Source organism: Manis javanica, chromosome 11, assembly GCF_040802235.1.
Source record: "Manis javanica isolate MJ-LG chromosome 11, MJ_LKY, whole genome shotgun sequence".
NCBI lineage: Eukaryota > Metazoa > Chordata > Mammalia > Pholidota > Manidae > Manis > Manis javanica.
In genome coordinates this window covers 64,967,911-64,975,530 of record NC_133166.1, presented here as the reverse complement: position 1 = coordinate 64,975,530, position 7,620 = coordinate 64,967,911, and positions in this window count along the sequence as shown.

Sequence of the window (7,620 nt, the reverse complement as noted above, 5' to 3'; positions counted from 1 at the left end):
TGGGTTGCCATGACTTAAAATGGCCAAGGAGTTAAAGGCTTATCTCCCTGGTTTCAGGTCTCTTCTGCAGAAGGGAGGTGGTATGATTTACACCTTCCTGGTTCAATAACACAATGGACTGGCTTGGAGAAGGCTTTGAGGACTGGCGGGCAGGGCCTGGGGCTTTGGGCGCCTCTTCCCTGCCCCTAGTTCACAGGCAGTACTCTGCAGCATGTGGTGAGTGAGCCTGCCTGTAAGGTGGCCTCCTGGCAGCAGTGCCCAGGGGATCAGTGCCTCCCTCAGTGCTCCTGGACACCTGTTCCAGCACCTGGGAGGGCCTGCCCCAGTGGAGGCTATGGCTAGCTGGTTCTCCTGTTAGCATACAGGCTGCTGTGGGACTTGTCTCCCAGGGAGCTCCCTTCTCCCCACCCTCCCACTGCCCTGCCGTGAATTGTCCCAGAGCCAGAGGGCTTCTCTCCCCTGGGTGGCTGGCTTCATGTTGAAACTGGGAGACACTGCAGCTCCTGACCTAGGTTGGAAAGAATCTTTCCCCTCAACTGCCATGACAGAAAATTAATAATGCTGGCTGGAGCTTTCATAGGTCCTGTTTAGTGATGGAATCCACTCATTCATTCATTCATTCAAGTATTTCTGACTCTTCTATGTGTAGTCCCTGGGGTTATGGGCACTCCTTCAAGAAAGTCTACTGGGAGGCAGACAGATAAAAAAGTGGTTATAGCATTGGTAAAGCACTGTGCCCACAAATATGTGCCCTGTGGGCTGGCCTGGGCCTGTACCAGCTTGGTCCTAGAAACTGCAAGGCTGCTGTAATAAGTCATGGGTGTATTCCCTAGGCCTCATGTTGTCATTCAGTGTGTCCCTGGTTCGGGGCTTAGAGAAGTCAGGGAGGGCTTCTCTTGGGTGGTGGTGCCTGAGTCTCGGGGAGGTAGGAACCAACCCTGTGCAGGGCTTGAGATGATGGTTCCTAGTTGAGAGAGAAGCCAGCGCAAGGGCACAGAGGTGTGGAGGTATGCACATCTATGGCTGTGTAGGCTGTGGGCTGGGATGTGCCCTCAGCTTTTCAAGCTTGGGAAGGCCACTTTAGTAGTTCACTCAGGGCAGTTCAGCCTTCCAGGGATTTATCTATGATGCTCAAACTCATATGACAGAGAATCAGTAACCAGACGGCTTGCCTGCCTTTAGGGTACAAACCAAACTTGTAGAGTGCTCTTAGCGGCCCTGTGTGTCCTGGTTCCCACCCCTCTCTATTTTCACGAACCCTATGTTCCCCTCCACCCTTCACTCTCTGGCCTTCCTGCTTTATTTCAATTCCTTGAACACATGGAGGTAGGTCATTGTAGTTACAGTCCCAAGTTTGTTCATACTTGACTCTGGGCTTAGCCATGTGCTTGGCCTTGGCAATGGGACAATAGCAAGTATGATGGGTACAGAGATGTGAAAAGCACCTGAGCTTTGGAGGTTGTCCTTGTTGGCTGCCTTTTGGGAGGCTTTAACTGCAGTGTGAATGAAACCCAGTGTACCTTCATGGAGAATGGCAGAGCAGGAAGAGAAGAACCAAAGAGCCCTAGCCAATGGTCGATCAGTTCATCACTGACTTGGCAACTAACTCAGATGCACGAGCAAGGCCCTGCCAAGATCAGACACAGTCTGATCTGGATTGGTGGAACTGCCCGGCTGAACTCAGCCAAATTGCTGACCCACAAACTTTTGGGTTAAAAAAAGTGGTTATTGTCTTAAGTCTCTAAGTTTTTGTGTGACTTGTTATGCAACAAAAGCTAACCAACACACATGTGTTTCTGTGTCCCATTGCAAGGGCTTTGCACAGACTGTTCCTTATGCTGAGGTTACTCCGATTCCCCTTTTTATCTTATTACTGTCCACCCATCCTTTGGATCTCAGCTTAATTAGCCACACTTCCTGGGTTTTACCAGATCAGTTCAGTTATTCTGATTATAGGCTCTTATACAACAGATTATATATCTTCTATATCCTGATTACAGCTGTTACGGCACTGTGTATATCTCTTTTACAGTGTTTACCATCATTGTAATCACATTTTTATTACAGGACCTAGCACACAATAGGTATCCAATGAACAGTGGTTGAGTAAATAAAAGAATGAATAAAACAGGTGCTCACCACCTGATGAAATAACTTGTTTGTCCTGGGCCTTTGCTAGGGGGTGGGCAAGGCCTCAAGGGAATTTGAATGAGATCTGTGGCAACTAATGCCCTCCCAGGCTGTTTCTGACAAGTTATGGGGGGTGGCGCTAAGATTTGTTCCAAGAATCTGCATCCACCATCCCCCCATAGTCAGCAATTCTTTCTTACTCAACACACAGACATTGGCTTTCCTATTTCTTTGTCCCAGTACTGTCACCTGTCTTGCTACTTATTACAATTTCCAAGGTTAACACTCTGAAGGACAATAACAATGAACAAACACGTGTACAGAATTTTACAGTTTATAACGTGCACTTTCCCCTTCTACTACTCACACCTCTTCTGCAGCCCTTTCCTGCTGACACAGAGGAAACCTCTAGGCAGGAAGTGGTGGTCAGAGTCACATAGACAGGACGGGCCTCACTGCCCCTGCTGTGTGTAGCACCTTGATGGCTTAGATCCTAAGGACTAACTTCTGGACCTTGTCCCCACACTCAGGGCCCCTCTCCCTGTGGCCCCAGGGCCTGAGTCCTGTCAGTCTTTTCATCGCCGGCTGCCTGGTTTGTGTGTCTCCTCCTGCTCACTGTCCTCACCAGCAGCGGTCACTCGGCCTCCCAGCCCCACTTCCCTGATGCTCCACTACCTATCACCCCAGAGGGCATCATCCAGAGCAAAGCTGCACTTCCTGGTTCATCGCCTCCCCGGGGAAGAATTTCTCCCTGCTGGGATGCCTTTCCTTGTTGGGAAGGGAAAAATGTAGGAGAAGCACTTTCACAGACCCACTGAGAAAACACACAAGTTTCTGCTACTTGAAGGCTGGAAGAAAGTGGGAATCAAGTTCTCATGGGCTGGTAGTCAAGACTGGGACCCTCAGGGAGTCTAGCTGCAGCCGTGGTCTGAGTGGTCACTGGGGTGGGCTTCACATGTTGTGTGTAGGCACAGCGGGGAGACTAAGGCTCAAAGTGAGGATCTGGCTGGCCTGGGGGCCTGTGACCTGCTTGCCAGGGCACACACTGAAAATTACCAAATCTTGAAGTGCTCCATCAAAACCTCAAATCTGCCTACCCTGTCTGCCTCTCTCCAGTCGCATTTTCTTCTTCTGGGAGTTTGGGTGACTTGTAAGTGCAGTTGGGCCTTCATCTTGGGGACCATTGTGACAAAAAGCATGATTCTGAATTCCAGTCCCATTTTGCCACTATTTTCTGTGTGACCTTTGGAGCATCAGTTAACTTTTCTGAGCCTCCATATCCTCATCTATACAGAGATAGTTATTATAACACCTGCCTCAGAGGGCTCCTCTGAAGACTGTATAAGGCAAAGCATTTCAGGGCATAACATGGTGCTTGGTGCATAAGGAGTGCTCAATAAATGCTGGCCATTAGACATCCTCCTCTTCATGATTATTTGCCCACAATTCCCAGCAAGGTTCCTGGAATATGATAGCTGCTCCGTGAAGACTTGTTGAATGAATGCATTTTTTTGTGAGTTCTTCTAATTTGAACTGCTCCCAATGCACAAAGTTACCCCTGAATAAAATGGCAGGGCAGCCAGTGTAGTCCCCTTATCAGCCAAGACCTAGAACCAAGGGTAACTAGAAGGAGAGAAGTGGTACCATCAGAAATGTCCCTGGAATGCCACTAAGATTAGGGACAAGATGGCCTTATCACAGGACAGTAGGTATAGGATCTGGGTACCCTTGGAGGAGGAGTAATCCTCAAGAACAGAAGTTTGCTGAGTTGACCTGCCATCTTTTGGTTACATTCCCAAAGACCATCTAACTTCCTGGGGAAATGGCCTCCTGTGGTGGCCCTGCACCAGCAGCTCAGCCATTGCCTATGGGTCAGATGGACTCGGCCTCTCTGTCCCCTTTAAGGCACCTGCATCCGTGCTCTTTTTCCCTTCACAAAGGGTGCACAGAATGTCCTCTTGATGGCCCAGGGAAGCCCACTATCCCTAGTGATGAAGGATATAGAATTTTCTTAAGCCTGAATTTTCGAGCTTCCTGGAGTGGGTCTGGGAACAGGCAGCCAGCCACCCCTACCTGCTGAAGGCTTCCTCCCCTGGCCGACTCCAGCCTCACAGCCCAGGCAACAATACCTCCTTCTGTCATTGCTCCCTGCTTTCTTCCTTCCTTGGTAACACAGCCTTCAGCAACGCCACACTGGCCTTGGGCCGGCTTTGGGACAAGGGTCTTTGCACTGAGGGAGAAGGAGGCATTTAGAACCATCCAGGAAGAGTAGAAAATTAGTGATGCCTTGTTCCACTGCATCTTGCTGGACAAAAAAGAAATCTACCCTGCCTTAGTGTCCCCACTATAGCCTGGGGACAGTGAATGAAAAAATTGTGTCTTCTGAAGTAATTGGTTATAATGGGCTACCTATGTCCCAGTCAAGTTAAATATATTGGCCAAATACCTCTTTTGGCTTAAAAACAAAAATCTGTTTATTCTTCTGATTACAAAGAAGGTATGTCAATGATTTCACAGTATGATTGTGGATTTATCTAGTTCTGTCATTTTTTGCTTCATAATTTTGAGGCTGCATTTTTAGGTGCATACAATTCTAAAATTGTTATATATTTCTGGTGGTCTGAACCTTTTATCATTATGAAATGTGCCTGTTTACTATTGTAATGCTTTTGCCTGAAGTACATTTTTTTCTAATGTCAATATAGCAACACCAGCCTTTGGTTAGAATTTATGATTTATTATTTCATCTTGTGGTCCATATACATGCCTTGCACTTGCTGATGTATTTGACTTTATAACTATTGTCTTTTTTTGTGCTTCTTATTTGACTCATCCTCACCCATTGCTTAAAAGCGTTAGGGGTTTTTTTTTTAATCCTACTTTTGATTCAGCATTAAAAAAAAATCTATTATACCTTCTTTCTACTGATTAGAAAATTATATATCTGTTTCTATTCTTTTAGTGGTAACCTTAGAAATAACAAATTCCATTCTCAGTTTATCCAAGTCTAAAGTTAATCAATATCTTCACCATTCTCTTGAAAAACATACTTAATACCTTAATACACTTTAATTCCATTTACCTTTTAAAAAATTTCTCCATGGTTATTGTGATGCATACTTTTTAAATTTTGGTATCATTAATCTATAATTACATGAAGAACATTATGTTTACTAGGCTTCCCCCTTCACCAAGTCCCCCCCACATACCCCTTCACAGTCACTGTCCATCAGCGTAGTAAGATGCTGTAAAATCACTACTTGTCTTCTGTGTTGTAGAGCCCACCCTATACCCCCCCACCCCACATTATACGTGCTAATTGTAATGCCCCCTTTCTTTTTCCTGCCCTTATCCCTCCCTTCCCACCCATCCTCCCCAGTCTCTTTCCCTTTGGTAACTGTTAGTCCATTCTTGGGTTCTGTGATTCTGCTGCTGTTTTGTTCTTTCAGTTTTTCTTTGTTCTTATAATCCACATATGAGTGAAATCATTTGGTACTTGTCTTTCTCTGCCTGGCTTATTTCACTGAGCATAATGCCCTCTAGCTCCATCCATGTTGTTGCAAATGGTAGGATTTGTTTTCTTCTTATGGCTGAATAATATTCCATTGTGTATATGTACCACATCTTCTTTATCCATTCATCTACTGATGGACACTTAGGTTGTTTCCATTTCTTGGCTATTGTAAATAGTGCTGCAATAAACATAGGGGTGCATCTGTCTTTTTCAAACTGGGCTGCTGCATTCTTAGGGTAAATTTCTAGAAGTAGAATTCCTGGGTCAAATGGTATTTCTATTTTAAGCATTTTGAGGAACCTCCATACTGCTTTGAACTATGAAATGGTTGAACTAATTTGCATTCCCACCAACAGTGTAGGAGGGTCCCCCTTTCTCCACAACCTCGCCAACATTTGTTGTTGTTTGTCTTTTGGATGATGGTGATTCTTACCGGTGTGAGGTGATATCTCATTGTGGTTTTAATTTGCATTTCTCTGATGACTAGCGATGTGGAGCATCTTTTCATGTGTCTGTTGGCCATCTGAATTTCTTCTCTAGAGAATTGTCTTTTCAGCTCCTCTGCCCATTTTTTAATTGGAGTATTTGCTTTTTGTTAGTTGAGCTCTTTATATATTTGTTTGTGTGAGCTCTTTATATATTTTGGATGTCAACCCTTTATCGGATCTGTCATTTATGAATATATTCTCCCATACTGTAGGGTACCTTTTTGTTCTATTGATGGTGTCCTTTGCTGTACAGAAGCTTTTCAGCTTGATATAGTCCTACCTGTTCATTTTTGCTTTTGTTTCCTTTGCCCAGGGAGATATGTTCATGAAGAAGTCACACATGTTTATGTCTAAGAGATTTTTGCCTATGTTTTTTTCTAAGAGTTTTATGGTTTCATGACTTACATTCAGGTCCTTGATCCATTTCGAATTTACTTTTGTGTATGGGGTTAGACAGTGATCCAGTTTCATTCTCTTACATATAGCTGTCCAGTTTTGCCAGCACCATCTATTGAAGAGACTGTCATTTTGCCATTGTATGTCCATGGCTCCTTTATCGTCTATTAATTGATCATATATGTTTGGGTTAATGTTTGGAGTCTCTGTTCTGTTCCACTGGTCTGTGGGTCTGTTCTTGTGCCAGTACCAAATTGTCTTGATTACTGTGACTTTGTAGTAGAGCTTGAAGTTGGGGAGCGAGATCCCCCCCACTTTATTCTTCCTTCTCAGGATTCCTTTGGCTATTTGGGGTCTTTGGTGTTTCCATACGAATTTTTGAACTATTTGTTCCAGTTCATTGAAGAATGCTGTTGGTAATTTGATAGGGATTACATTGAATCTGTATATTGCTTTGGGCAGGATGGCCATTTTGACAATATTAATTCTTCCTAGCCAAGAGCATGGGTATTGTGATGCATTTTTTAAACTAAAGCATTATATGTAGTCCTTGGTACTCTTTTTCTAAATAACCAACTTTATTAGGGTATCATTCACACACAATACACCTCATTCATTTTAAGTATACCATTGATGAGTTTTGACAAACATAGTTATGTAACCGTCACCAGAATCAAAGATATAGATCCTCTCTATTAACCCCCAAATTCCCTTGTGGCCCCTTGTAATCAATCTCCTTCCCCCATCCCAGCCCTTGGCAACCATTGAACTACTTTCTGTCACTATAGTTTTACCTTTCCTGGGATTTTGTTTTCATGGAATCATACAGTATATAGCCTTCTGTGTTGGCTTCCTGCACTTAGATGACTGCTGATATTTATCCACGTTGAATGTACCAGGGGTCAGTTTCATTTCCCTGTGGAGTGCCCATCATTCTCTTGCACAGATCCAGATTTCTACTTAGCATCATTTTCCTTATGCCAAAGAACTTTTTATTTATTATTTCCTGGAGTGCAGGCGACTGATGATAAATCCTCCTAGATTTGGTTTGGCAACCTTTGTTTTTGCCTTCATTTTTGACAGATATTTTCA